Source organism: Triturus cristatus, chromosome 4_2 (genome assembly GCF_964204655.1).
Source record: "Triturus cristatus chromosome 4_2, aTriCri1.1, whole genome shotgun sequence".
NCBI lineage: Eukaryota > Metazoa > Chordata > Amphibia > Caudata > Salamandridae > Triturus > Triturus cristatus.
Genome location: NC_140586.1, coordinates 195,170,266 through 195,192,787, shown reverse-complemented (window position 1 = coordinate 195,192,787; position 22,522 = coordinate 195,170,266). Strand labels below are relative to the sequence as shown.

Here is a 22,522-nt window from a genome sequence, read left to right as displayed (position 1 = left end):
AATATAGAGGAGGTAAGATGTTATTATTTACCTCTTGCCACATTGTATATTAAACTGCCCATCAAGTTATTTCTCGGTGGAGTTTTTACAATAAAGACATATAGGATGTTGATCCATATAATAGTTTAAGGGGTTATATATCCTGTCCTTGTTCAAGAGAGAAAAAACTTTTTTTAAATTCTTGATAGTAATACTTTTCCTTACATTGGAATATTGTTTGGGTTTCCGCTTTAGAGTGGAACCTATTGGCTCGTAATGGCTGTGACTAGTTCTTTCAACATGATGTAAAGTGAGCTTGAATAATGAGTCAACTCTGAAGTGATATTCGAGAAATGTTCTTTCTTCTTCTTTTGTCCCTCTTTTATATTTATTTTTATTTTCTTTATTAGAAACAGTGTTCTCCATTTGTACCATTCGACACTTGGAATTTATTGATTTAAACGCACGTCAATTGGATTTATTTGAATATTCGAGGTGAGCTCCCTGAATATTTGCCATTGCTTGACTCGGACTATAGAGTTATGTTAGTATCTTTCCTCATCTCCTTGTCTTTATTTTTTTTTTTACTCTTTCACATGGGCGTTCTTACTATTTTTTTCTCTCCTCGTTTCTTCTCTTACTCTATTTGTGAGATGTTGGTAATGGAATTTTGAATATGGGGAACCTTGTTATTGGATTCAGACTTTATAATAAGCTACTTGGTTTTCTCCATATTCGTATTGTCTTTTTTGGTTACTTTTCTTTTATGAAAATATTCTATGGAAAAACAAATTGGGTTTTAATCGACATTAAGCACGAGTGATGTGTTTTTTGTCTTCTTATCTAAATATATAATATGATTTTATTTATGTACATATTGGTATGTTGTCGATCTTGGGTTATTTTGTGTGTGTGGATATATTTATATCTATATGTGTTTTTCCTATGCCGTTCTATGGATATAGTGTATACTATGTTTAGTCTATGTGTATATATATGTATACCTATTTTTAGATGTAGTATGTGACTCGTTGTATGTTGTGATTATTTTTCATTGAGTCCTGTCCTTGTTTTTATTTATGTACATATTTTTTTCAGCCCTGACGAAGTTCTTTGTGAACGAAACGCGTTGGCTGATGATGATTCTCTACTACAGAGTAATAAAGGATATAACTTTGAATTGATTTGAAGCCTATGGACTTTTTCTGGTGCACCTTCCTTTTTTGTATGAATTGCATCTGTCAGCTCTGCCTGACGTCCGAGCGTTCCGCACCGGAAGTGACGTCCACGTCACCTATATAGGCGCCACCTCCGCACTGGCATCAGTTCTTTTCTTTTCGTGCCAGCTAAAGCATATTCTTGAACAGAGCTACCCTCTGTCACTTTTAGACAGGCTTTTTTGATGTTTTGTAGACAATTTTTGGTGTGTAGGTTTCCTCATCAATGTTGAAAAAGATTTTTGGATTCAAACCGTGTGGTGCCTGCCATCACGTCATGTTGGTGACGCATCCAGAATTAATTTGGCTCTTGTGCCTGGAGCGTGACCACGACTCAAAGTTGTGCTCTGACTGCCAGGCCATGGCTCCGAAGGCTTTGAGAGAGTGGTCTCTAAAGCAGCTTGCAGCCGGCATTCTGCTCCACGCCGCTTACCCAGGAGGTCTCGTTCCCGGTAGAAAAGAAGTTACGAACACTGCTCCGGGAGTCCTAAGTCTCGCCCTGCTCACTCGAAGTCGTCAGATTGGTCAGGTAAGAGGCATTAGAAACACAAGAAGTTGAAACGTGCTTCCACGTCTCCCTGACGCGACAGAGGAGTCTCGACGCTCTAGGCCTCATTCTGTGAAACCTGTGACTGGGGGGCACTGCGCATACCTGACTTTCAAGGAGCCGGTGCGCCCCCACCCCAGTTTAAAGAATTGTATGATGCCATATGCCTCATGTTTGCGCAACCTCACCCTCCTGGCGTGCCTTTGAGTCCTGGAGGCTCAGAGGGGTTCCGCCCCAGAAACTCTGGCCCCGGCGCGGATGCCACCAATGGATCCAGTGGTGGATCCGCATCGGTGTTGGTCGTGCCCCTCTAACCTTTTTCTAGAATAACAGCAATGTTCGGTAAAGAGACAGCTATTTTTCCTGTCTCTGCACCAAAGCAGCTGTCTTGTCCTCTGGCTTGTCAGAAGACTGGATATGCCATCTCTGTATCCTTCAGCAAGGAAAAGTGTTGACAACTAACTCTCGACTACATGGCCCTCAGTCTGTAGTCCCATGATCGAAGTTCCTATCTATCCTATATTGCTTTGTTGCAGTTATATATTTAATCTGAATATTGTTGAGCATTTTAAGAATAAAGAATAATAAAGCCCCATGCAACTTTTTGTCTACTTACATTCTGTGAAACATTATTTATGGTTTAAAATCAATAATGGAGAAATCAGGATGTCAGATTCTGTGAAACCTTGTTGATTTCTTAGTAATAATAAATAGAAAATCAAAATACCAAGCCATGCTAAAAAAGCACAAATATATTCAAGCAAACTGAATTATCACATTGCAATGGAACATATATTTTGACGATATTGCTAAGTGAACATTTGTATTTAAATTATACATCTACATAAATGAACATATATATTCCAAAAAAGAGCATACCTATATAGAAAAATATAAAGATTATACCATGTCAACTGGCCAATGATCGATCCAGAATCAGACTGTTTGTCATGCTTAACAGGTTTATTAATGTTCATGCACGTATTTAATTCCCATCATGGCATAATCCCTGGTCGTGAGTCTTTCCTCACACTGCTAATTTTCCTGAGTGGAGTTGTCGCTGTAGTCCTGTTTAGGAGTCCCAGTTCATAACTCTTATACTCTGAGCTTAGACGTCCTTGGGGTTAACGTTTATTGTGTACCTAAATAATGTCCCTCTCCCCCTTAATCCACAGGAATGGGAGATCTCCTCCACCTGGCTTCTCACTTCCAGTACTTCTTTAATTCTTAGCAAGCTCTTGCACCTTCCTCCTGGAAAGAAGGCCCTGTTTTAAGGAAGAGTGTTGCTGCGTAGCCAGTCTCCCACCCACTCTTCCCTTGTACTTGTCTGGAACAAAGAAGGAGCTATGTTAAGGATAATATTGCCATGTAGCCAGTCTTGATCTCTACTGATAGAAACCAGGGTCTTATAGTCTCAGGCCCTGCCACCTTCCTTTCTCTGTCCCTCCTCTTCCAGTCTCATTGGTGGAAGAACTTTGTGGCAAATGCTCGGCTCCCATTCTCTCTCAACTATTGGTCATCTTCTCATGTGGCTCCGCCCCCTACAAAACTCCAGGCCCTGTCCTCTTCTCACCAACCGTCCTCGGCATTTTTGGCGTTATGACGTTTCCCCGCTGTAGGGATTGTTCCTGCTCCCTAAAGCCTGCCCATTCTCTCTTCCCAGGTAAGTAAGTTTGCATTCCCTATTCTGGAACAGGTAATCTTGTGAAAAATAAACATAGATATTTTGTTTTGGCATGCTAGAAGTTAGTGTCCTAACTTGTTAATGGTGATCTCCCATCCTGCCACTATGGGTCCCTGTCTCAGACACTTATCCCTCTGGAGCTTGGTTCTGGGGGTATCCTACATTAACCTCCTCACAGTGATTCACCAAGTTACTCAAACTCGTAGCTGCTCACTTCAGATTCCAGGGTGTTAGCTTACTGATTTAATATAAAGTATGTGAATACAAGAGCTACTTTTATCCCCACAGGAACCTGGGTCCTGAGTGATTATAGAAAACAGTGGTTCTCATAGATATAATTTCGCACAAAGTTTCAGGGTAATCAGCCCAGTTGCTGAAGGCACTTAAAATGCAGTTGGCAATAAAAACACCACAAACTTCCACTATTATGATGTTGTAAGAAACATATTTCCAAGAATTTGATTTATAGCAATCAATACAGTATATACATTTTCCAGAAGACACTGACTATACGCCGACAGTGACGGCATACTGCCATGCTACCGTGCAGATATTTCAAACAAAACTCGACCAGGACTCTATTAGATGTACTCTGGGCAAGCGTCTGTGGGCATTGATGGGTACACTGCCCCGCTGCCTCCAAAAGAATATAGGTTGCGTTCATGGACAATTTCCTATGGGCCGTTTATGCAAACACCATTCCACCAGGGGTAGATGGCTACCTCTGTGTGAGTATTATTAATTGTCTTGCACTGGTGGGTACTTATTTTTGTGGGACCACCTGGACCTCAGCTATTAGTTGCATGTGAGCGTAGGACAGATGCCCCAGTAATTCTCCTGTCCATATGAGACCCTCCTATCCATACAGGTCAAAAATGTTATCGACCACAACAAACAAACTCGGTGATATTAATGAATAATTTGGAATCAAAAATTGTTGTTTGTCGATAGAAACACACACTAAAAACTGTATTTTATTCTCAAGTCTTTCACACACTTTGGTTGTGTTTTTTCAAGCACTGCTCTGGGGTCACACATCACTAAGAAAACTGGAAATTTATATACTGAATGGATTGTTATAAATCTAAGTGTTTAATACATTTTTCTTACAAAGTGTTAATGCCGTGAGTTTGTGTTGCTTTCATTGCAAATTGCATTAAGAGCTGCAGTGGCTGGGCTGATTATCCTGAAACTTCTTACGAAATTATACCTATGATAATCACTGTTTCCAGGAAATATGATGGCTTCTCTCTTATCTTCAACAGTCCGTCTGTCTTCTGGAGAGTCTAGAATTTGTTGTCAGTCAAGAAAAAACCTTTCTCCAACCAGCGCAATCTATAGAATGTTTCTGTTTCCATGTAAATTTAGTTTTTTTTATCGTCAATTGCCTGATATGAAGGCAATACGTTTCTCACTTTCTAACGCTCCCTCATATTTCATTCAGACACAGACCAAAAATTGTAATTGTTTTAGCTTCCCCCATGCAAGCTGTTTTTCAGGGACCTCTGCACTCCTGTCCTCTCCAGGTTTAAAATCTGCCATCTAAGTCAAGGACTATTGTAATAATATACAATCCCTATAGACATTGAAACAAACAAAGACGTTTTGTGGCTGGAACATCTACAGGTTTGAGCAGGGTATCATTTTTTATTCTGTTCCAGATCTCATATTAGAACCAGATGCCATTATATCAAGCTGTGGGGCATGCTGTGGCAAGTTCTGTCAAATGCTGGGCACTTGGGACCTTGAGTTCTTTTTCAATTAGGACTGGCCAAGGAAATGTGACTCCTTCCAGTAGCCCCAATGTCTTCCTGTGTCTGGATGACTGAGGCACCAAGAACAAGCTCCGAAAAAAGAGGGAAAGGTCAATAACACACTAAAACCTCTTAAAAGGCTGGTGCTGGATTGGTCCTTGAAGATCTTCCTATGATGAACAAAGCTGAAGAACTGGCTGGGGCATCTTCGAGAACACCCTCAATCTAAATGGAGATCAGAAATTGCTAGGACAAAAATAGAAGCAAGTGGGTGATGGCAGTGAAGAAAACCCTTCAAAATGCATTGCAGCGCAACCGATTTACTTAAGGAGTCCACGTTTGTGCTTCCACATAGGAAACTGTCTCATGAGTTTAGCTGTCTGTATTTTGAATTGGGAAAATATCATGGGGAAAAAAGTCAATAAATCAATCAATGGATCTTTATTCGGAAATAAATCCCTAAAAGATACATAAAAACAGAGATTTGGTAAAAAGTAATCTAGTTAAAATACAGTATATCATGCAAAGATATAAGATAAACATTTTTAAACTTGTTCATAAGATAAATGTTCTAAATAGGCATACATTTTCCTTCACCTAAGAGCCAAGGTAATAATTGTAGAAACTGAAAAATATAATTCCATAGTATTTGAATTAAATAAATATTCAAAAACCTCCTTAAGGTGAAACAGTCTGTGTTTTAAATAAAGGTTTTAAAAACTCTTTCCTTATATCCTGGTAAAAAATCCAAAACAATAACAGATGCTCAGTAGATTGGCCAGTTATCCCATTACAAGGGCATGTGTACTCACCAATTCTTTTTAAATGCTATTATGTAATGTAGTGTTCCTGATCTAAGCTGTGTAAGATAAAACATTTCCTGTGTGTTAGTTACATGTAATCAATAACTTGGCATTTCATTACACAATTTATTTCCAATATATCTTTGCACTGTTCCTTTAGTATTTCATGGCAAGACCGGAGGCTATCATTATGCATAACCTTTTATTACTCCACTCCTTGCAGCACTTAGAAGTATTACATCAGCAAACAAAACTTCTAGAACATAGAATGTCCAAACAATACAAACTCTCCCACACAGCAGCCATCTTCCTCTTTTATTCTGCTGCTCCTTGCAGATAAGTATCGTGGTTTGCATGAGAGAAAAAGAAATGATGTGTTTTAGTAATTGCTTGGCTTAAAGCGAGTAATTTAAGAGTATGAATGTGAAGCAGAGTTATTGTTGAGAGTGGTTGCTCATTTAACGTGAATGACGAACGTTTTGGTATGAAGGAGTCGGTTGGTGTTAAGGATTTTAAAGTATAACCCAATTTACGGGTTTAAAAGGTTTGAGGAGCAGGTGGAAGTAAAAGGTTTAGGCAAAAGTAATTTTTTAAGGATCGGTGTTGAAATTAAGAAACAAGTTTGTTATTTGAATAATTCAAAAAGCGCAAGTAAACTTACACGTCTCGCGGCGGGTCTCGGGGCTCCTGTTTCAGTGGAGTCACGAAATGGATGCAACGAGGTGCATCATCACGCGTGTATGCGCGGTGACGCACGGCGGACATCTTTGATGAGGACTAGACCACGTTGAGTGTGTTTGCACTAACGCGAGTGAATTTGACAGTTGAAACTGTCGGAAAGGGGAGAGAAGTCGAATCGGAAGAAGAATAAGGCGGAAAGAGGTTGTTTAGGCGTCGTGAGGGAAATTATTGATTGAGTGGCATTAAAAAAAAAAAAGGGGGGAGAAATAATTTGATATTAAATATGGAGAATGAAGAGAATAGCCAAGGAGGAGTGTCAGGGAACAATGAGTTACGGAACTTAGTGCGGGAAGAAATTAAGAGTTCTATGAAAGATGTTTTAAAAAATGTGTTAAAAAGGAAAAGGAGGCTAGAGGCAGAATCAGATGAGGAATATTGGTCATTTAATGAAGAAGAGAGCAATCAAGTGCATCGAGAGAAGGAGGTGTCCTTAGCGGCACAAAAGATGGTGTCCATAGCGGCACAAAAGATGGTGTCCCTTGCGGCACAAAAGACATTGAAGAATCTCAGGATGAGAATTTATGGAGAGGACAGTGAGGATGAGAATGACAAATTTATTCTTGACGATTATTTGGATGATGGTTGGGATATGGACAGAGATAAGATAGTAAAGGAAAGGAAGGAGAAGGGTTTGGTTAAAGACCCTCAGGGAGAGGAAATGTTTTGTCCCGACCTAATTAGACATCCAAGGAGTACTGATTGGTGGCCATTGCCACATGTTGCTGAATTTATAAAGCTTTGGATTCGTAGGCCTTTGGAGAAGGAAGCCAGGGCAGTCATGAAGGCTGAATGTTCTAGGCCAGTGATTGAAGGAAAATGTTGTCTTACACCCGAATTGGACCCAGACCTCATTAGCTTTCTCTTTAAGATGGGTCGTGACCCAAGGAAAGGTTTAGAGAGGGCTTTAAAGCAATGTGAGGACAGGTTATTAGACGTATTGGGTCCAATTGCAAGGATTCTTGATATGGCGGAGGAGGCCAAAATGAAGAAGGTTGAAGTGGATGTATATCTTCTTAGAGGATGGTCCCAAAGAGCAATTTGCTTGTTGGGAAACGCAAACGCAGCATTAATTTCAGAAAGGAGGAAAGGCATTTCAATGAGAATTAGCCCTAAGTTGGGTGAATTTTCAAAGAAGGAGCCTTCTGAAGATCCTAAAGGACACCTCTTTGGAGAAAGCTTGGTGAAGGGGGTAGGGAAATACGTAGCAACCTTCACAAGTTTAGATAAAGCCCAAACAAGTTTAAAAAGGGTTTTTAATACAAGTGTTTTTGATAGGGCCGGGGGAAGGGCCCGTTTCCCTGGCCGTGGGTACTTTAGGGCACAATACCAGTCCAATGGTAGAGCCGCGTTCAGTGGTTTCCAGTTGGCAACTGGATTTTACCCTCAGAGAGGTAGAGCGTCAGGAAGAGGGCGACAGCCAAGAGGACGAGCACAGTTTGCTCAAGGATCACATGGTAAGTATGAAGACGATTATTGTTTTTTCCCCAGAAAAGGTAGGGGGAAGATTGAGATTTTTCGAGGAAAATTGGAAAAAGGTGACAGCAGACAGCTGGGTCTTAGGAACTGTAAAAGGTTATGTGATAGAATTGGTGGAGTTGCCATTTCAAATGAAGGAACAAAGTCAACTGGTTTTCAGAGGAGAATTAAAAGAAACAGTAGACATGGAGGTTATGGAAATGTTGAGGAAAGAGGCAATAGAGGAGGTTTCAGAGGAGTGCAAAGGATTTGCAAGCACAATATTTTTGGTAAAAAGAAAGGGAAAGGTTGGAGGCTGGTGATAAATTTGAGAGATTTGAATCAATTTGTGGTTTACAGACATTTCAAGATGGAGGGAATCCATCTTTTAAGGGATATGTTACAAGCAGAAGATTGGTTGGTGAAGTTGGATCTAAAGGACGCTTATTTCACGATACCTGTTGCAGAGCAGAGTCGGAGATTTCTGCAGTTCAGATGGATGGGTCGATTGTTCCAATTTACTTCTCTACCGTTTGGTCTGGCTTCAGCACCTTGGTGTTTCACCAAGGTGTTGAGACCTGTTGCAAAGTTTCTCAGGGAGAGAGGTGTCAGAATGATTATGTATCTGGACGACTTTTTGATTATGTCTCAAAACAAGGAGGAGTTGAAAGATCAGGTCATATTGTGTATGGAGCTTTTGGAAGGTTTGGGTTTTGTAGTAAACAAAGAGAAGTCTGTTCTGGTCCCAAGTCAGTGTTTGGAGTTTTTGGGTTTCGATGTGAATACAGTGTCAAAGACTTTAAGTTTACCGGAAAAAAAGGTAAAAAAGATAAAATCCGGGGTAAAGAGTGTTTTGAAGTAGAGAATGGTGAATTTGAGAGCTTTAGCAAGAGTAATAGGGTTATTTTCTTCATCGATTCAGGCAGTATTCCCAGGGCCACTTCATTACAGGGCATTTCAGAGGTTAAAAGCTTATGCTCTCAGGAAGGTCTTGTGGTATGGAGATCAGGTCATTATCACGGAAGAAGCTCGAGAGGAGTTGATTTGGTGGTTGGAGAATCTGGAGGCGTGGAATGGGCGAGCGATTTTTGGAATTTGCCCGGATTTTGTTTTGGAGACAGAGAGTATTATTGGTGGTGAGGAGGCAGAGGTGTCAGGTGGTGTTAGTGACGCCTTTTTGGGCAGGTAAAGCTTGGTTTCAAGGTCTTTTGGAATTGGCAGTAGAGGAACCCTTTTTGGTCCCAGACTCAGAGGACATTTTTTTAGGAGAAGGAGGGGTGTTTCATCCTTTGGTTATGGAAGGGGCATTGAGCCTTCTTGTTTGGAAGATATCAGGAGAGAGGAGCAGTTCGGAGAGCTTTCGGAACAAGCTCAGGAGTTGCTCAATGAGTCATGGGCACCAGGTACAAGGAAAAGGTATTTGGGAGCATGGAGGCAGTGGTCTGGTTGGTGCTTGGAAAGGGGTTTGGATCCCGTGGAGGCTTCTGCTATAGAATTGGCAAATTTTTTGTCAACCTTGTTTGAAAAAAAATTAAGTTTTAGGACGATTAATTGTTATAGGTCTGCTATTGCAGCAGGTCATAGTTTGGTTGGAGGTTGTTCAATTGGGAGAGAACCTTTGGTATGTAGAGTCTTGAAAGGTGTTAAGTTAAGGAGACCCCCTAAGCCTAAGTATAGTGCTACGTGGGATGTTAATAAAATTTTAAGGTTGTTCGAAAATTTGCCAGCAAATAGGTTCTTGAGTAGTAAGCAATTGTCAGGGAAATTAGCAAGTCTATTGTGTCTTATTTCTTTTAGAAGAGTTTCTGACGTAAGGGTGTTAGATATTCGTAATAGAAGCTTTACTCCGGATGGAGTTATTTTTAGTATTCCGAAAAGAACGAAATGCATGTCAAGTTCAGTTTTTTATCCAAGATTTGTGGACCATCCTAATTTATGTGTGGCGATGTGTTTAAAGGAGTATGAGGCTAGAATGAGCGAGTTTAGGAGAGTATATACATTTTCCAGAAGACACTGACTATACGCTGACAGTGACGGCATACTGCCATGCTACCGTGCAGATATTTCAAACAAAACTCGATCAGGACTCTATTAGATGTACTCTGGGCGAGCGTCTGTGGGTATTGATGGGTACACTGCCCCGCTGCCTCCAAAAGAATATAGGTTGCGTTCATGGACGATTTCCTATGGGCCGTTTATGCAAACACCATTCCACCAGGGGTAGATGGCTACCTCTGTGTGAGTATTATTAATTGTCTTGCACTGGTGGGTACTTATTTTTGTGGGACCACCTGGACCTCAGCTATTAGTTGCATGTGAGCGTAGGACAGATGCCCCAGTAATTCTCCGGTCCATATGAGACCCTCCTATCCATACAGGTCAAAAATGTTATCGACCACAACAAACAAACTCGGTGATATTAATGAATAATTTGGAATCAAAAATTGTTGTTTGTCGATAGAAACACACACTAAAAACTGTATTTTATTCTCAAGTCTTTCACACACTTTGGTTGTGTTTTTTCAAGCACTGCTCTGGGGTCACACATCACTAAGAAAACTGGAGATTTATATACTGAATGGATTGTTATAAATCTAAGTGTTTAATACATTTTTCTTACAAAATGTTAATGCCGTGAGTTTGTGTTGCTTTTATTGCAAATTGCATTAAGAGCTGCAGTGGCTGGGCTGATCATCCTGAAACTTCTTACGAAATTATACCTATGATAATCACTGTTTCCAGGAAATATGATGGCTTCTCTCTTATCTTCAACAGTCCGTCTGTCTTCTGGAGAGTCTAGAATTTGTTGTCAGTCAAGAAAAAACCTTTCTCCAACCAGCGCAATCTATAGAATGTTTCTGTTTCCATGTAAATTTAGTTTTCTTTATCGTCAATTGCCTGATATGAAGGCAATACGTTTCTCACTTTCTAACGCTCCCTCATATTTCATTCAGACACAGACCCAAAATTGTAATTGTTTTAGCTTCCCCCATGCAAGCTGTTTTTCAGGGACCTCTGCACTCCTGTCCTCTCCAGGTTTAAAATCTGCCATCTAAGTCAAGGACTATTGTAATAATATACAATCCCTATAGACATTGAAAGAAACAAAGACGTTTTGTGGCTGGAACATCTACAGGTTTGAGCAGGGTATCATTTTTTATTCTGTTCCAGATCTCATATTAGAACCAGATGCCATTATATCAAGCTGTGGGGCATGCTGTGGCAAGTTCTGTCAAATGCTGGGCACTTGGGACCTTGAGTTCTTTTTCAATTAGGACTGGCCAAGGAAATGTGACTCCTTCCAGTAGCCCCAATGTCTTCCTGTGCCTTAAATTTACACTGGATGACTGAGGCACCAAGAACAAGCTCCGAAAAAAGAGGGAAAGGTCAATAACACACTAAAACCTCTTAAAAGGCTGGTGCTGGATTGGTCCTTGAAGATCTTCCTATGATGAACAAAGCTGAAGAACTGGCTGGGGCATCTTCGAGAACACCCTCAATCTAATTGGAGATCAGAAATTGCTAGGACAAAAATAGAAGCAAGTGGGTGATGGCAGTGAAGAAAACCCTTCAAAATGCATTGCAGCGCAACCGATTTACTTAAGGAGTCCACGTTTGTGCTTCCACATAGGAAACTGTCTCATGAGTTTAGCTGTCTGTATTTTGAATTGGGAAAATATCATGGGGAAAAAAGTTAATAAATCAATCAATGGATCTTTATTCGGAAATAAATCCCTAAAAGATATATAAAAACAGAGATTTGGTAAAACGTAATCTAGTTAAAATACAGTATATCATGCAAAGATATAAGATAAACATTTTTAAACTTGTTCATAAGATAAATGTTCTAAATAGGCATACATTTTCCTTCACCTAAGAGCCAAGGTAATAATTGTAGAAACTGAAAAATATAATTCCATAGTATTTAAATTAAATAAATATTCAAAAACCTCCTTAAGGTGAAACAGTCTATGTGTTTTAAATAAAGGTTTTAAAAAATCTTTCCTTATATCCTGGTAAAAAATCCAAAACAATAAAAGATGCTCAGTAGATTGGGCAGTTATCCCATTACAAGGGCATGTGTACTCACCAATTCTTTTTAAATGCTGTTATGTAATGTAGTGTTCCTGATCTAAGCTGTGTAGGATAAAACATTTCCTGTGTGTTTGTTACATGTAATCAATAACTTGGCATTTCATTACACAATTTATTTCCAATATATCTTTGCACTGTTCCTTTAGAATTTCATGGCAAGACCGGAGGCTATCATTATGCATAACCTTTTATTACTCCACTCCTTGCAGCACTTAGAAGTATTACATCAGCAAACAAAACTTCTAGAACATAGAATGTCCAAACAATATAAACTCCCCCACACAGCAGCCATCTTCCTCTTTTATTCTGCTGCTCCTTGCAGATAAGTATCGTGGTTTGCATGAGAGAAAAAGAAATGATGTGTTTTGGTAATTGCTTGGCTTAAAGCGAGTAATTTAAGAGTATGAATGTGAAGCAGAGTTATTGTTGAGAGTGGTTGCTTATTTAACGTGAATGACGAATGTTTTGGTATGAAGGGGTCGGTTGGTGTTAAGGATTTAAAGTATAACCCAATTTACGGGTTTAAAAGGTTTGAGGAGCAGGTGGAAGTAAAAGGTTTAGGCAAAAGTAATTTTTGAAGGATCGGTGTTGAAATTAAGGTAGAAGTTTGTTATTTAAATAATTCAAAAAGCGCAAGTAAACTTACACGTCTCGCAGCGGGTCTCGGGGCTCCTGTTTCAGTGGAGTCACGAAATGGGTGAAACAAGGTGCGGCATCACGCGTGTATGCGCGGTGGCGCACGGCGGACATCTTTGATGAGGACTAGACCGCGTTGAGTGTGTTTGCACTAACGCGAGTGAATTTGACAGTTGAAACTGTCGGAAAGGGGAGAGAAGTCGAATCGGAAGAAGAATAAGGCGGAAAGAGGTTGTTTAGGCGTCGTGAGGGAAATTATTGATTGAGTGGCATTAAAAAAAAAAAAAAGGGGGGGGAGAAATAATTTGATTTTAAATATGGAGAATGAAGAGAATAGCCAAGGAGGAGTGTCGGGGAACAATGAGTTACGGAAATTAGTGCAGGAAGAAATTAAGAGTTCTATGAAAGATGTTTTAAAAAATGTGTTAAAAAGGAAAAGGAGGCTAGAGGCAGAATCAGATGAGGAATATTGGTCATTTAATGAAGAAGAGAGTGCAGGAAATAAAATAAAGGGAAAAAGAGTAAGGAAAGAAAAGAATATTGAGGTTGGTATAAAGTTTAAAAAAGGAACTGGTGTATCAAGTGCATCGAGAGAAGGAGGTGTCCTTAGCGGCACAAAAGATGGTGTCCATAGCGGCACAAAAGATGGTGTCCCTTGCGGCACAAAAGACATTGAAGAATCTCAGGATGAGATTTATGAAGAGGACAGTGAGGATGAGAATGACAAATTTATTCTTGACGATTATTTGGATGATGGTTGGGATATGGACAGAGATAAGATAGTAAAGGAAAGGAAGGAGAAGGGTTTGGTTAAAGACCCTCAGGGAGAGGAAATGTTTTGTCCTGACCTAATTAGACATCCAAGGAGTACTGATTGGTGGCCATTGCCACATGTTGCTGAATTTATAAATCTTTGGATTCGTAGGCCTTTGGAGAAGGAAGCCAGGGCAGTCATGAAGGCTGAATGTTCGAGGCCAGTGATTGAAGGAAAATGTTGTCTTACACCCGAATTGGACCCAGACCTCATTAGCTTTCTCTTTAAGATGGGTCGTGACCCAAGGAAAGGTTTAGAGAGGGCTTTAAAGCAATGTGAGGACAGGTTATTATACGTATTGGGTCCAATTGCAAGGATTCTTGATATGGCGGAGGAGGCCAAAATGAAGAAGGTTGAAGTGGATGTAGATCTTCTTAGAGGATGGTCCCAAAGAGCGATTTGCTTGTTGGGAAACGCAAACGCAGCATTAATTTCGGAAAGGAGGAAAGGCGTTTTAATGAGAATTAGCCCTAAGTTGGCTGAATTTTCAAAGAAGGAGCCTTCTGAAGATCCTAAAGGACACCTCTTTGGAGAAAGCTTGGTGAAGGGGGTAGGGAAATACGTAGCAACCTTCACAAGTTTAGATAAAGCCCAAACAAGTTTAAAAAGGGTTTTTAATAGAAGTGTTTTTGATAGGGCCGGGGGAAGGGCCCGTTTCCCTGGCCGTGGGTACTTTAGGGCACAATACCAGTCCAATGGTAGAGCCGCGTTCAGGGGTTTCCAGTCGGCAACTGGATTTTACCCTCAGAGAGGTAGAGCGTCAGGAAGAGGGCGACAGCCAAGAGGACGAGCACAGTTTGCTCAAGGATCACATGGTAAGTATGAAGACGATTATTGGTTTTTCCCCAGAAAAGGTAGGGGGAAGATTGAGATTTTTCGAGGAAAATTGGAAAAAGGTGACAGCAGACAGCTGGGTCTTAGGAACTGTAAAAGGTTATGTGATAGAATTGGTGGAGTTGCCGTTTCAAATGAAGGAACAAAGTCAACTGGTTTTCAGAGGAGAATTAAAAGAAACAGTAGACATGGAGGTTATGGAAATGTTGAGGAAAGAGGCAATAGAGGAGGTTTCAGAGGAGTGCAAAGGATTTGTAAGCACAATATTTTTGGTAAAAAGAAAGGGAAAGGTTGGAGGCTGGTGATAAATTTGAGAGATTTGAATAAATTTGTGGTTTACAGACATTTCAAGATGGAGGGAATCCATCTTTTAAGGGATATGTTACAAGCAGAAGATTGGTTGGTGAAGTTGGATCTAAAGGACGCTTATTTCACGATACCTGTTGCAGAGCAGAGTCGGAGATTTCTGCAGTTCAAATGGATGCGTCGATTGTTCCAATTTACTTCTCTACCGTTTGGTCTGGCTTCAGCACCTTGGTGTTTCACCAAGGTGTTGAGACCTGTTGCAAAGTTTCTCAGGGAGAGAGGTGTCAGAATGATTATGTATCTGGACGACTTTTTGATTATGTCTCAAAACAAGGAGGAGTTGAAAGATCAGGTCATATTGTGTATGGGGCTTTTGGAAGGTTTGGGTTTTGTAGTAAACAAAGAGAAGTCTGTTCTGGTCCCAAGTCAGTGTTTGGAGTTTTTGGGTTTCGATGTGAATACAGTGTCAAAGACTTTAAGTTTACCGGAAAAAAAGGTAAAAAAGATAAAATCAGGGGTAAAGAGTGTTTTGAAGTAGAGAATGGTGAATTTGAGAGCTTTAGCAAGAGTAATAGGGTTATTTTCTTCATCGATTCAGGCAGTATTCCCAGGGTCACTTCATTACAGGGCATTACAGAGGTTAAAAGCTTATGCTCTCAGGAAGGTCTTGTGGTATGGAGATCAGGTCATTATCACGGAAGAAGCTCGAGAGGAGTTGATTTGGTGGTTGGAGAATCTGGAGGCGTGGAATGGGCGAGCGATTTTTGGAATTTGCCCGGATTTTGTTTTGGAGACAGAGAGTATTATTGGTGGTGAGGAGGCAGAGGTGTCAGGTGGTGTTAGTGACGCCTTTTTGGGCAGGTAAAGCTTGGTTTCAAGGTCTTTTGGAATTGGCAGTAGAGGAACCCTTTTTGGTCCCAGACTCAGAGGACATTCTTTTAGGAGAAGGAGGGGTGTTTCATCCTTTGGTTATGGAAGGGGCGTTGAGCCTTCTTGTTTGGAAGATATCAGGAGAGAGGAGCAGTTCGGAGAGCTTTCGGAACAAGCTCAGGAGTTGCTCAATGAGTCATGGGCACCAGGTACAAGGAAAAGGTATTTGGGAGCATGGAGGCAGTGGTCTGGTTGGTGCTTGGAAAGGGGTTTGGATCCCGTGGAGGCTTCTGCTATAGAATTGGCAATTTTTTGTCAACCTTGTTTGAAAAAAGATTAAGTTTTAGGTTTAGGACGATTAATTGTTATAGGTCTGCTATTGCAGCAGGTCATAGTTTGGTTGGAGGTTGTTCAATTGGGAGAGAACCTTTGGTATGTAGAGTCTTGAAAGGTGTTAAGTTAAGGAGACCCCCTAAGCCTAAGTATAGTGCTACGTGGGATGTTAATAAAATTTTAAGGTTGTTCGAAAATTGGCCAGCAAATAGGTTCCTGAGTAGTAAGCAATTGTCCGGGAAATTAGCAAGTCTATTGTGTCTTATTTCTTTTAGAAGAGTTTCTGACGTAAGGGCGTTAGATATTCGTAATAGAAGCTTTACTCCGGATGGAGGTTTTTTTAGTATTACGAAAAGAACGAAATGCATGTCAAGTTCAGTTTTTTATCCAAGATTTGTGGACCATCCTAAGTTATGTGTGGCGATGTGTTTAAAGGAGTATGAGGCTAGAATAAGCGAGTTTAGGAGAGTTGGGGATGATCAATTTCTTTTGTGAGACCTTTTCGTCCAGTAACTACGGCTACTATTGCAAGATGGGTGAGATTTTGCATGTCTGAAGCTGGCGTGGATCTGAATGAGTTTGGTGCACATTCTGTAAGAGGGGCTATGGCGATCAAGGTCTTTTTATCTGGTGGGTGTTTAGAGGAGATCTTGCGTGCAGCTGATTGGTCAAGTGCAGATGTTTTTGCTAGGTTTTATCTAAAACCTTTGGGGCATGTGTCGTCTGGTTTTGTCACAGCTTTAAACATGCATAATGATAGCCTCCGGTCTTGCCATGAAATGTAGATTCTCCAAGCTTTGTGAAAAGAGAATCTGGATTTCATTAAAGACACGGAGGCTAGCATTATCCCTCCCTCCCTCCCATAGTTTTGGGGGCTTGGGGAGTAAATACAATGTTGGATTATTCTGGTAGTAATGTTTAGGTGGGTGTTAAACTGTTTAAAAAAAAAAAGAAAAATGTTTATTTTTTTCCAGATGTCCAGTAGGAGGATTTTTGGAGAAGTTCAGCTGCGGATTGGTGTTTTAATGTTTTCTTCAGGAGCAGCGTACAAGAGGAAGATGGCTGCTGTGTGGGGGAGTTTATATTGTTTGGACATTCTATGTTCTAGAAGTTTGTTTGCTGATGTAATACTTCTAAGTGCTGCAAGGAGTGGAGTAATAAAAGGTTATGCATAATGCTAGCCTCCGTGTCTTTAATGAAATCTAGATTCTCTTTTCACAAAGCTTGAAGAATCTACATTCTCACTGGATTCCAGTGTAGCATTCTGTGTCCCATGAGAAGCATTTTTATTTCCTTTTTGCTAAAGTATAAAATACTTGTAGGGTCGTCTAGAGAGAACTTCTTTCCTATTACGTTTAAGAGGCTTTTCACATGTTTGAACCTAGGGATATTGTCTCTACAATCCAGGGCAAGACAGTCTTTAATTATATCTTTAGTAAACTTAGTTCCAAACTTGATCCAAATGCTATGCCAAGTCAGAAGTGCACAGATATTAATGGAATCTTCAATATAGGGGTGGCTAGTTAATTATGAACGATATAAGATGAAGTGGAACTGCCAATAAACTGTGTAAAAACTGATTCTCCAGTATTTGTAATGCCTTACAATTAGACATGCCCCACAAAGCAGCCCCATAAATTACGCTATTAATACATTTACACCTATCTAGTTGTAGCATTTCCCTAATAGGTTTATTTCCAAGTTTAGATGCAAATTTAAAAATTGCCTCAGAGGTTCCGATAAATTTAAGTCTTTCCATGAGCCTGAGTTGGAAAAGTGAAGCCCCAAATAGGAAAAATTCTCTACTTCCACTAATGCCTGACCATTAACATAATGGGTTTTCTTCCTCACTTTTCTTGAACTGCAAGTCATAACATGGGTTTTTCTTAAGTTTAGTTTCATGTCCTTGCCCTACATTAATGATGTAAATCCATCAATTAAATGTTGTAGATCATTTGCCGTCCTAGGTATTAATACCGCGTCATCGGCATACAAAAGTATTGGGGTTGAGCACTTGCCAACTTTAGGAGAATCGGCTGGCAATTATTGTAAGCGCTCCTCCACCTCATTTATATGCAATCAAAATAGGAAGGGCGCGAGAACACACCTTGCCGTATGCCTCTTGCAACGCTGAACCCTGTGGTACACTGACTATTTGCACCATAGCGTACCCAGGGGATTAAATGACAATATAATTGTGACAAAAAGGAGATATCAGGTGGTGCACCCATATCTATCAATGTCTTCCACAGCTTATCGTGGTTGACTAGATCAAATGTGCTGCTTAAATCAGTGAAACATAAAAACAAGTGACCTTTTCTTGGCTATAGTATATTTCACTACTGAATCCATATAGTGAATCAGTAAGCACCTGATTAGCCTCTGCCCAAGTCTCCAGTCTTTCTTATAAAAACCTTTCCAATAATTTGATAGATGCATCAAGGAGGGAAATTGGCCTATAGGACTGAGCGTCCTCCTTGTTCCCTTTTTCAGGTCTCCCCTAGGCAGTGCTTGCGCTGTCTTTTCGAGACATGCTGTATTCAGGTATGGACTTGAAGCTCCACCCACTCTCCGCCCACATATTTCATTGGCTTGTGTCATTGTCCTTTGTAAATGTTGGCTCCTGATTCGTTAATAGGCTTATTAGTCCCTCCTTACTACCGCCTTTTCTACATTTGTAACCTCCCATGAGGACTGGCCCTTTTACTTGTGTTGTTACACGCTATGTTTTATTTAGTCTGTGAGCACTACTTTCTTTAATGATTTTCTCCTACTGCAGACAAGACGTTTCCTGCCTGGCGCCTGCTTTGCTTGCACCTTTTCATCCAAGTAATTTATTTTTTTAAAGGCAGCTCATCACACTTTAACTATAGCAGCTGCGCCCCTTTATTTTCCTCGTAACTTGCTCCTTTTCATCTGCATATTTTTATTTTTTGGAAGCATGGCATGCTTTTCTTTACTGGCCACGCTCCTTCCATTCATTTTTTGGGCAGCAGGGCACTCTTTTACTTAATTTTGCTCTGAACTAGCTCCTTTTTATCAGCATTATTTTTTTCTTTTTGCAAATGCGGCACACTTTTAACTATAGCAGCCGGTCGCCTTATTTTTTCCTCAGAAAAGCAGCCAATGGCTGCAAGTGCTAAATTTGCCTGCAATGCAATAGTCCTTTTTGATCTGCAACTAGCACAACCCACCTTTTAACGTGGAGCCCGCCCCACTCACAATTCCCTGGAGTGCTGCTCACCGGTGCGGGTGTCACTGGACGCTGCTGCTGCGGGGTGCAGACTCCCTGCTGTGAAGGTAATTGCAGTTGCTCTGCAGGCACTGTTGCTCCAGCTGTGAAGGCTGCAGCTCCAGCTGTGGTATCTGCTGCAGCCTGGGGCCCCTGGCCACCTAGAGCTGCAACTGCCAGGGCCCCATTCTCTTGCTCGTCGCCTCTGCTGTTGGTGCATTTGTTCTTCCTGCCTTTGCTCTATTTCAGGTTCGGCATGGCTTAGCCTCCACCAACGTCCTACATTAATAACCACACATAACTCCAAGTGGTTTGTAAAATATTAATGTTTTAGAAATTTTCAGTTATAGAATTTAGGTTATATCTACACTATGGAAACATTTGAATGTTTCCTCACAACCTTTATTTTAAATCACATATGATACAAAAACAGCAGACGTTTCTCTTCTAAGATTGCTACTGCAGTAACCACGAAGCACATGGCTTGCCTTCCTTGTTCTGTGGTCCCTGTTGCTTACTGGTGATACCTCTCACACCCATCTCGAAGTCACATGGTAACATTACTTTTTTGTAGAGGCTCTGGGAGATTAAGTGATTGCCCAGAATCACAGGATGTTGAGTACCTGGTTCCGCAGCCCCGAAGTCAGCAGCTCTGGCATTACGCCACATCCTCTCCGTTTCTTCCCCACTCCCTTCACAAAAGCGGTCTCTTTATTATTCACGAACTTGCTCTCATTTTGAGTTGTTTGTTTGCAGTCTGTCTTTAACTAGAGGAGTTAACACCCCCTCTACAAATCCCACTTGCCTAGCTGCTGCTGCAGACAGTTTTGTGTTTAATCAGTAAAATAAAATATTTGCCTCATATCACGCAATTTACTTAAGCTCGGAAGCTTGATTAATCCAGGTTTTTTGGTTTCACTTTCTGCCTCCTGATCCATCCGCTTTATTAGCTTGCTTTCTGTTTGGATTGGTGGTCAACCCATCCCGGCTTAGCTGGGTGACCAGATTTAATTTTAATTTTTAAGCTGGCTGCAATGACTTTTGTAAATTTACAAAAGGCTACAACAACTTCTTGCAGGTGGGGGTTCCACTCTGCACAAATAAAAACAGAAAATATTATTTAAAGCTAATAAATATTTAGAACAGGGCAGTTTCATTAATACCTGTTCATTTTAGGCTTATCCCATTTTGGCCGGCTGTATCAATATGCCTTGCCCGCTGTGCCCCATTCACATGTGGGGTCTTAATATTTAGGACTTGCAGTAACGGCTGGTGATTACTAAAGGAGCTGGGTTCGACCCTAAATAAATCAACCGTTACCAAGCTATATTTAAAAATTAAAATATGGTCTATAGTTGAGGATTAGCCACCACCCCCACCCCCCCCCCCCCCCTTTAAAGGTTGGTAACGCCATGCTATTTTCTCCTTTGATCTGGACTGTTCTATATTAAGCTTAAAAGTCAATTCATTTAGTATTTCTCCATATGCGTCTTGTGTAAAGTGTGGTTGCCCATCACCAAAACAGTCTTTATAGCCACATGATTCATCATTAGTTACTTTGCATTTTCTGGTGTTTAAAATCTCCTGCCCAAATACAAATATAGGGTATCAGTGAGAAGTTGGCCAGGCATATGCTGGTCACTAGTTATAGTGGCCACCTTGCACCAGTCCAATTCAACTTTTATGGTACATAGGTTTAAGACAACCTTTTAAAGAAAGCTATCCTAGTGGTAGCTGTGGAGAGCAGCCTTCAGGCTAAGTCTCAGAGGAATGTAAAGCAGCTTGTTTTACCTTATAATCTCTTGAATTACCAAATGAAAGGACACCACACAGGTATATATATCAAATATATATGTATTTATTACTAGACACACTCTTCTAATCTCTTTATGAGATTAGAAGTCAAGAACATATGCCAATATCAATGTTTCACAATAAGTTGAGCACAAATATGGCTGGGGCCCTAGGGGCGTACCAGACCATATACTAAAAAAGAGGTTTAGGAAAGTCGACTTGCAAGGGGACACGGCCTAGGGCCTGTAGAATCGCTGGGGCTTCACTAATCCACCCAAGGCAGGTAAGTAAAGGACCCACGGGAGACGCGTGCAGTGTGAGAACACAGCCGCGGGTTCCCTATTGATTTCAATGGAGCAAGTCGCGGTTGGATTTTTAAAGTTTCAGGGTACTTCGAGGTAGTCTACAAGCAAGCCACTTACAAGGTAAGTAATTCGAGGGCCAACACACACTGGAGCACCGGAGTGCAACCCAAGCCCCACAGGGCACGGTCACCCAGTCGCTAGAACAGCAGGCAGTGCTGCACCGACTCCAAGCAGCATGCCTCCCTGCGCAGGTATGAAGCAGCGCGGCTCCCACAGCAGGCCGCCAACTGGAAGTTCACTCCCTGGGGCTCCGAGCGGCCCGCAGAGGCGGCTCAGCTAACTCCCCAGAGGCACTCATATGTGCAGCAAGCAGTTCGGGGTTGCTATGTCTCCCCGTTAAAGGATAATTAACAGTCATTTAAGCCATATTGGATTGGCTAAAGAAAAACAATCTGCCCACTCACTTTCTGTAGAGAATGGTGGGAGGAAAAATGCCACGATCCTGCACAGAAACCAAAGCTTGGAGATAACTATTCATTCCTTCAAGATAACAAACTTAGGGCCCGATGTACGGATATCTGGTTGCAAAATATATAGGTCGGTTCATAAAATTCTGAATGCTCGTGGGTCATAATCCAACCTACATCATGAATATTAATGAGTTATGACACAAATTGACCCTCCATACAATTGGAGACCATCACAGGGGTGGTTGACAGCTGGGGTCAGTAGATCACCATGTCTATGATTGATTTTAAATACAGCAAACCTTTTTTTTTAAATGCAGCCTGTTTTCTTTAAAGGAAACCGGGATGCATTCAGAAAGAAAAGATTTAATTTTCTTTTTACATTTAAGTTGCCAGTGCTCCCTTGGACCACTGTCTACTCGTCAACTATTGTTTTTAATTCACAAAGTGGAAGGGATCCTAAGCAAACCCCTTACTTTTTGCAAATGAGTTACCTTCACCTTTGAGGTCCCTGTAACTTTTAATTATTTTGCGACCAGATTTCGGTCACAAAACATTGGCACATCTTGTCACAAGCCTGCCGAAACCTGCTCACACGTGGGCAGGAAATTACTCATGCTGCAGGTCTCCAGCTTGTTCCTCGGGGGTATGACAAG

At 40.9% G+C, this 22,522-nt stretch overlaps 1 protein-coding gene across 3 annotated transcripts in view; it reads left to right on the top strand.

Moving 5' to 3' along the window:
- The window catches only part of LOC146833370 (suppressor of cytokine signaling 1-like), a 432,757-nt gene that overhangs the window by 286,851 nt on the left and 123,384 nt on the right, over positions 1-22,522 (top strand). For 2 of the 3 annotated variants that reach the window (XM_085601152.1, XM_085601151.1), the window contains one exon: positions 390-474. The exons of the other annotated variant lie outside the window; for it this stretch is intronic. The gene's annotated coding sequence lies outside the window, so the exon portion shown is untranslated. The remainder of the gene's footprint in view (positions 1-389; positions 475-22,522) is intronic. 3 annotated transcript variants of the gene reach the window in all.